The following is an 8,715-nucleotide window of genomic DNA, read 5'->3' as shown; positions in this document are numbered from 1 at the left end:
GAGGGCCTGGCAACGAAGGGAAGGGAGGGGACTAGGATGGGGTGGAGTTTTGGGGGGAGGCGATCCCTCATCTTTCTATATCCAGTGCTCCGTGATCCCAGGCTGATTGTCGCTTACAGTCCACTTAACTCATGGCCCCAGACGAGCTCCTCCATTGATGAGAGTCTGGCTCTGAGGAGAAAGCACCCCCTGCCTTGGGGGGACCCCATTCTCTGCAGGGCCAGGACTCCATTACCATGTGGTGATTCTGGCTTCCCAGGGGCTGCTGTTGGTGGGTGGAAGCAAGAGCCAGAGCTGAAGTCGAGAAGGGATCGTCCCCTGTGTTCAACTAATTGCCTGGAGGATAGTGGGGCGGGCGGGGTGCAAAGTAGTCCCTTGGGTTTGAGGGGTGTACCCACCCCAGACATCACTGGAGACTGTAGGGAAATGTGGGCATTGGAGCCACCAGCCTTTCCCCCGACTCTGTGTCCTGCTCCGGCAAGGCCTGGTATCCTCGGCTGCTAGACTCGGATCTGGCCGTTCCTACATCCCCGTCTCTCAACAGTGGCTGGTACCAGCTGCTCTAGAGAAAGTTGCCCTAGTACTTGTGGGAGCAGTTACAGGGTAACATCATAGAACCATAGAGCTGGAAGAGACCTCAGAAGGCCATCAAGTCCAGCCCCCTGCTCTAGGCAGGACCAATCCCAATTAAATCAACCCAGTTGGGGCTTTGTCAAGCCGAGACTTAAACACCACTAGGGATGGAGACTCCACTACTTCCCTAGGGAACCCATTCCAGTGCTTCACCACCCTCCTAGGGAAATAGTTTTTCCTAATAGCCAACCTGGACCTCTCCCACCGCAACTTGAGACCATTGCTCCTTGTTCTGCCATCCGTCACTACTGAGAACAGCCTCTCTCCATCCTCTTTGGAACCCCCCTTCAGGAAGTTGAAGGCTGCTATCAAATCCCCCCTCACTCTTCTCTTCTGCAGACTAAACAGACCCAAGTCCCTCATCCTCTCCTCATAGGTCATATGCTCCAGCCCCCTAATCATTTTGGTTGCCCTCCGCTGGACCCTCTCCAATGCGTCTACAAAAAGGATGTGGTGGGGGCCCCAGAACTGGACACAATACTCCAGATGTGGCCTCACCAGAAGGAGTATAAAGGGGGATCATGACATCTCTGGATCTGCTGGCAATGCTCCTCCTAATGCCCCCTAATATGCCATTAGCCTTCTTGGCTACAAGGACACACTGTTGACTCATATCCAGCTTCTTATCCACTGTAACCCCCAGGTCCTTTTCTGCAGAACTGCTACTTAGCTGGTTGGTCCCCAGCCTGTAACAATACTTGGGATTCTTCCGTCCCAAGTGCAGGACTCTACACTTGTCCTTGTTGAACCTCATCAGATTTCTTGTGGCCCAAATCTTCAATTTGTCTAAGTCACTCTGGACCCTATCTCTGCTCTTGAGTGTATCTACCTCTCCCCCTAGCTTAGTGTCAACTGCAAACTTGCTGAGGGTGCAATCTATCCCCTCATCCAGGTCATTAATAAAGATATTGAACAAAACCGGTCCTAGAACTGAACCTTGGGGCACTCCGCTAGAAACCGACCGCCATTCTGACATCGAGCTGCTGATCACTACCTGTTGGGCCCGGCCTTCCAGCCAGCTTTCTATCCATCTTACCGTCAATTTATCCAATCCACATTCCCTTAACTTGCTGGCAAGAATATTGTGGGAGACCATATCAAAATCCTTGCTACAGTCAAGGTATATCACATCCACTGACTTTCCCACGTCCACAGAGCCAGTTACCTCATCATAGAAGCTGATCAGATTGGTCAGGCACGACTTACCCTTTGTGAATCCATGCTGACTATTCCTGATCACTTTCCCCTCTTCCAAATGTCTCAAAATGGATTCCTTAAGGATCCATGAGGGGAATCTTTTTCCAGACCCTAAAAGTGAGAGCTTCCCTTGCCCAGGAGCTGGAAGGTGAAGATCCCCTCTAGATGTCTTTTCTATGTAATCCCTTTGGGAGTTCTTGTTACCCATCTATACTCCTTACTTTGGGATGCTGGGCTCCGTGTGATCCTGTGGTGATGAGTTCCACAGGTGACTTCCTTTGCCACTTAACCTATGTTCTTGTGTAACTCGCTGGCAGAGCTTTTCTTCCTTCCCCACCATGGGGTGGGGAGGGAGCTACCTTCAGTACAGTGATGTGGCCTGTTCCTGCCCTATCATGTGCATCTGCTGGGAGCAAGATGACTTGGACAACCCCCTAAAATCAGCCACTGACTGACCTCTGTGGTTTTCTCCAGCCCTTAGGCTCCTCTTTGGGGGAGCTCTCTCAGCTGAGGAACTCCCATGCCCCAGCCAAGTCCTGACAGTCTGGGGGCTCTCAGGGGCACTGCACTGGTTCAGTGTAATTCACTTCCCTTTGGGTGTGGGTGCTTCATTGGTTTAAACCAGACACGATTTGCTGCCGCCTCCGTGCAGGGCTGCCAGATCCGCTGGCTTCCCTCTGGGTGGGCTTTTTCCTACTGATATGGCTCAAGTGGCACCCACGTAAAGCCAGCCCACGCACAACACTGACTGACGGGGTGGGCCAGGCGCTCCCTCTGCAGCCAATCACAGCGCTGCTGCCGTTCAGCCGGCTCGCCCCACGGCTTCTAGGGATGCCAGCAGTTAGCAAAGCTGCCTGTCCCAGGAGACTGCCGTGGTTACGACAACGGGGGGCTAACACATGTGGCCCACTCACTAGCCTAGGTTGCCCATCGCTGGTTTAAACCCAGCCTAGTAGGCAGCTGTGCTCAAGCCAATGACCAGAGCGGCCCAGGCTCTAGTTCTCTGCGCCGGTTTCCAGCTGGGCTGGGCTCCCTCCACAGCCGCGGAAGCTAGCAAGGAAATGCTCAGACTCCGGCTGGGAGCCAACTGGTGCAACTACGAGCGGTCGCACCTAGCGCTTTTCATCTGCTGATCGCCACAGGCTTTCTAAAAGTGGTTACCTATCGTGGCCTCCATTTTACAGATGAAGAAACCGAGGCACAGAGGGGTCACAACTTGCCAACGGTCACCCAATGGGCCAGTGGCAGATCTGCGCGTAGAGCCCAGGCACAGTCCGAGGGGCCACGGCAGCTTCTAACTGTATGGGGTGGATTCTTTGACCAGCTGCCCCGCACGTGTCTCTGCATTTAGCTGTGTGCAGAAGGCTGGGATCGCTGGACTGAACTGGCAGGGCGGGTGCAGCGGCTGAGGCACAGCGTAGCTTCCTGAGCCTGGTTCTGTTCCAGTCTCTGGGCCGGTGAGAAGGGGACTGCTCGGCCCTTGGACTGCAGTGGGACCTGCCACTAGGGCAGACAGCTTTGCCCCTGGAACTCGGACCTTAGGGCTGCTAGGCTACCAGTAGAAACCAGCTCCTAGGGGTAGGGCTCCTGTTGGCACTGTACACGGAGGCTGTTCAGTACCTCTGGAAATCAGGCTACTGCTGGGGGGCCCAAGCATGGAGCTTAGTGCTTAACTGTCCACTTCAATAGTCCCAGAGGGGCAGCTGGGTTAGTCTGTAACTTTAAAAAAAAATAGATCGTATCATGAGCTTTCGTGGGCCCTAAAGTTAGTCTCCAGGGGGCTGCAGGCCCATTGGTTGTGTGTGAATTTTTTTAAGCTGTAGGAACGTTTGAAGCTTTTTCGCTGCGGTGGTTATCCCATAGCACCAGCTGGTGGCTAATTGCCGAAATGGCAAGCGAGGGCCTATTGAAGGCAGAGGAACAGAATCGATTTGAGTCCTGGCAGACTGCGCTGGCTTCGAGCACAGTTTCTCCAACACTTTAACCCCCTTCTCCCCAGCCAGGGGGAGAGACCTATCCGCCGCAGCTCCGGCAGCCAGCCCGAGCTCATGCCAGCTGCCTTCTGGCTGAAATGCTGGGAAGCTACTTTTTAAAGCCCGGGGACTTGGCAACCTGTCATCAGAGCTGGGCCCGCATGGGCAGCAGCAGATTAAACCTCCTCCGTCCTGCCTGCTACTAGCTTCAGAGGGTGCTGGGTTTCCATCCCCACCCCTCTGCTGAGAGCCTCCAGAGCAGGCATCCAGAGGCAGGAAGGGCAGGGCTTAATTGGTGCCAGGGCTAAGCTCCAGCACCTCTAGGCTTGGCAGTTCATAGCCCGGCACCTCTGCACTTGCTGCGTCAGTTATGAATGTAAAATAATTGTGGGAGCCTCATTCCTTAAGAACAGCCCCACTGGGTCAGACCAAAGGGCCATCCAGCCAACAGCGGCCAATGCCAGAGGCTAGGTCTAGACTGCACTCTTTTATCGGAAAAAGCTCCGCAACTTGTGTAGCTTTTTCCGATTGCTTTTCCGGAAGAGGCGTTCCGCCATTTGGCCCCATCTAGACAGGGCCAAATGGCAGAAAAGCCTCCTCTTTCAGCAGAGCCCTTATTCCTCATAAAAAGCAGACGAACAAACGCATTCCCTGGACGCGGCGGAGTTTTTCCAGAATACCGGAAAACCCACCAGTCTAGACGTAGCCCCTGGGAGTGACTAGAACAGGCAATCATCAAGTGATTCCTCTCCTGTCATCTGCCAAACCGAGGCTAGGGACACCATTCCTGCCCATCCTGGCTAATAACCATTGATGGACCATGGATTTATCTAGTTCTTTTTTGAACCCTGTTAAAGTCCTGGTCTTCACAACATCCTCTGGCAAGGAGTTCCACAGGTTGACACTGCGCTGCATGAAGAAAAACTTCCTTTTGTTTGTTTTAAACCTGCCACCTCCTAACTTCATTTGGTGACCCCTAGTTCTTACGTTATGGGAACAAGTAAATAACTTTTTCTTAATCACTTTTTCCACACCACTCATGATTTTATAGACCTTGATCATATCCCCTTTAGTCTCCTCTTTTCTAAGCTGAAAAGTCCCAGTCTCTTTAATCTCTCTTCATAGGGGACCTGTTCCAAACCCCTTGTCATTTTTGTTGCCCTTTTCTGAACCTTCACCAAATTACAAATTAAGCACTGAGTATGGGGGTCTCTTCCAGAGCTGATCTGAGCTCCCCGAGCTATTTCCCAGCCAGCTCTCCCCATCCCAGGGGCCCAAACAGGGAGTTATCATGGATGAGTGAGTGAGGGTGGAAAGGCCACACCCCTATTCTCAGTCCCTCTTCCACACGTGGCTCTTAACTGATGTTTTATTGCTGGCTGGAGGAAGGGGGAAATCTGGGGCCCATTTAATCAATATCAGCTGCCAAGAGCCAGAACCAATCACAACTCCCTAATGCGAATCCTCCTTGACGTTCCCTGCAGCTGAGGCCCTGCAGCGTGAAACCTGATCATTTGGTAGTTATGCAAATGTCAGCAAAGGTAATGGGGTGGTTAAACCGCTGAAGGTTTCCTGCCTCTGTTTGTTGTGCATGGGTTTGCCTCTCTGAAAGGGGGGGGGGGGGGATTGTGCCCCTTTTGTCCCTCTGCTCAGTCACTCCCAGGAATCCTGGTGAACGGGCTGGCACAGATCAGGGGTCCTGCCATTTTGCCCCAAATCTCTTGTAGGATGTTTTCCTGAACCCGTCTTGAGCCAGCAGGGGAATTGGATTCTGCCTGTTGTAAAGCATGTGTGCTAGGAGGGAGGGAAGCACCAACTGACTTTCTGTAGCAGCAGCCGGGCTAGGTCCTAGCAGGAACAGCTGCCAACTGATTTGCACCAGTGCAGCCAACTGTAGTTTTAAGGAAGGGCCCAGCGCTCTGCGGTGCCAACCACAGCTGTTTGAGTCTGGGCTGTGTCCACGCGGGAGGCTCTCTGGTGGCCATCACACGGGGGTCCTTTCTGCTGTGGATGGGATTCAGATACAGAATCCAACAGGAGAGGGAATGGCTCGTTAAGCCATGAGGTTACTATCCCCATTCTACAGATGGAAGAACCGAGGCCCCGGGTGAAATGAATCCTCCAGCGTGTCTCAGCGAATCAGCTGCAGGGTTAGAGAAAGAACCCAGGAATCCAGACTCCCAGCCTTGGCCTCTCCCCATTAGACTCACGTTGCCCCAGTTTATTTGGAATCCTGCAAGCCCAGAGCGAGCGGGGCAGCACCAGGGCCCCAGCCCCTGTGCGAAAGCTCAACCACAGACAGTTCCCTTAACTAGTATCGCTAAAGTGCATTCCTAAGAGTGTTGGTGACATTCTCCATGTTTTATAGGGGACACTGAGGCACAGAGAAGAGAAATGGCTCAGCGGGGGGGTCATGTCACAGGTTAACGGCAGCGCTGGGCCTAGAGCCCAGAGCTACTAAAATCCTAGGCCAGGGCACTAGCCGCTAGGCCATCCTGCCTCCCCTGTTGGGTCCTCTCTGGCTGATGGGGGCAGGTTCAGGGGAGTGACAATCCCTGTGGTTTAGTGAAGCAAGAGGCATTTGATTTGAGGCGTGCACAGGGCCGGCCAGAGGTATTCTGGCGCCCCGGGCATGGGTGCACGGCACCGCCCCTGGGTGCATGGCGCATGCACGAGCCTGCCCATGGGGAGGGGGCCCACCCCTGGGGTGCATGGTGCATACACGGCCCAGCTACGGCCGCTGGCGCGCAGCCCGGGACCCACTCCTAGAGTGCACGGTGCAAACGCGGCCCAGTCCGGCATGGCCCAGTCCGGCCCAGCCATCACTGCTGGCATGCACACCGGGCCGTGTAGGGCCCTGCGGCCGTGGGGGAAAGGGCATTGCTGACCGGTGCCGCAGGGATGCGGGTGGGCCGGCGCTGTGGGAGCTGGGCGCGCGGCGCCTGATGGCACGCCACGCGCCCCTTACAGCTGCCATCAGGTGCCCCCCATCAGTTGGCGCCCTGGGCATCTGCCCAGCTCGCCCATGCCTCCGTCCGGCCCTGGGCATGCGGGGAGAGGGTGGGCATGAAACTTCCCCTTCCCTGTACCTGCGTGGACTCCTTGCCCTGTGCTCCCAGGCTGGGCTGCCTGGCCAGGCGGCTCCCAGGAGAGGCTGGGTTCCTGTTTTGAGGCCCTTCTTTCCCTTCCCTTACCTCCGCTAGTGCCAAATCCCTCCTGCGAGGGCAGCGTTGCCTAGCGGTTAAGTGCCTCTATTCTGCTGCTCCCTGGGCCTCATTTGCTCCTCTGTGCCATGCCAGAGCGTGTTGGGGGGAGGGGAGGGAGGAGTCTGTGTGAGGCAAAATAAATGCCTGGGGAGTGCTGGTGGGCATGGCGGTACTTGGGTTCCACCCTTGCAAGCCCAGGCATTGGCCGGTGAGGTCAGCCCAGGCCCCTGCCTGTGGGCGCTCTCTTTGGGCGAGGAGCCGCTGCTGTTGGCCTCTGAGGGCAAAGTCTAGGAAGAGCCGGTGCTGGGTAATCCTGTGGGGGTGGGGTGTCACTCCGCACAGGGAGGCCGGGTTGGGATAAGCGGGAAATCCAGTTCCTCTCAACCAGCTCTACCAGGTCTGCCCTGGGGCAGAGGCCACTGGAGACACTTGTCCCAGGAAGCGGCGCCTTGCTCCCTGTGATTGCAATCCTCTGTCACGGCGCTGCTGAGACAGGGCCTCCCTCTCCCGCCTAGAGAGCTGGTTGGGGGGGGGGAGCCCGTTCCCTGTGTGCTGCGCCTCGCAGGCTATGGGCAGCTGCCAGAGGAAATACCTCGTTAGACGGCCCTTGCCGAAGGCAAAGGGGAGGCAGGGGGAGCCCAGGGCAGCCCTGCATCCTAGCCCCTCGAAGAGCTGTAGTTCCGACACCCACAGAGTGAGAAGCCTGCACCGCAAGCTGCCTCTACCAAGCCAGGCGACCTCTTAGCACTGGCTGATCCCCTGTCCCGTTAGGAGCAGGGATCTTTTTATCATGGGGCAGCATTAGCGGCACGGCAGCTCGAGAGCCGCATTGCCCCATTATGTCAACCCCTGGAGGAATTCTGCCTCAAATACGAACAATTCTGTGCCAACACCCGAAAAAGTCGGCACGCAATATTGTCAGAATCTGCCTAGCTGCTTTGTCAAAATGACACAATATAGTCACTCCAGGTTCAATTACCCAGGTCATTTTATTTCAGAATAGCTGTCAACCAGTATTCCGACAACACAGGCACGAGTCAAAGCGATTACCCCGGGAGCAGAGAGTTAAAGTAGCGGCTACGGCTGTCCAGTTCCAGTTGGGAGGCTCTGGAAGATGCTGTGTGGGACCCTCAGTGCTCCGACTGTTGCACTTCTATCTCCCCTCAGAGCCCAACAATGGGGCACCCCCAGACTCCAACCCCCCTCCCCACAGAGCTCAGCTGGAAGCAGCCCCTGGCCCAGACATCAAAAGAGTATGCAACCTCCAGACCCTCCATGCTGAGAGCTCCACCCCTTGCAAGCCAGGCTCTGCAGAGTCCAGCAGTCTCTAGTGACCACCAGAAATTCTGCAGGCAAACCAGAGAATTCTGCAAAATTCTGCATTCCGCAGTGGCACAGAATTCCCCCAGGAGTATATTTTGACATCGCAAAAATGCAGGGCACTGCCATAAACTCTGTGGTTGGTGTGAATTGCTCATGGGGGTCTGATGAGGTCCAATAATTCATAATTCTGATATCTAGGATGGCCATGTGTCCTGTTTTTGCTGGGACGCTCCCTTTTTAAGCCCAGTCCTGGCCATCCTGCCGTTTTTCTGGCAAAAATGGGTACTGAGCATATGTCCCCTTTGCTCTTGCCGACTTCCTCAGGCTTTCTATTGTTTCCTGAGAAAAGTACAGATTTGTCACCAGTGAACTGTCTGGCAGAC

The sequence above is a fragment of the Pelodiscus sinensis genome, chromosome 26 (genome assembly GCF_052426305.1).
Source record: "Pelodiscus sinensis isolate ZL-2025 chromosome 26, ASM5242630v1, whole genome shotgun sequence".
NCBI classification, from domain to species: Eukaryota; Metazoa; Chordata; order Testudines; family Trionychidae; genus Pelodiscus; species Pelodiscus sinensis.
This window is presented reverse-complemented; position numbering follows the sequence as displayed.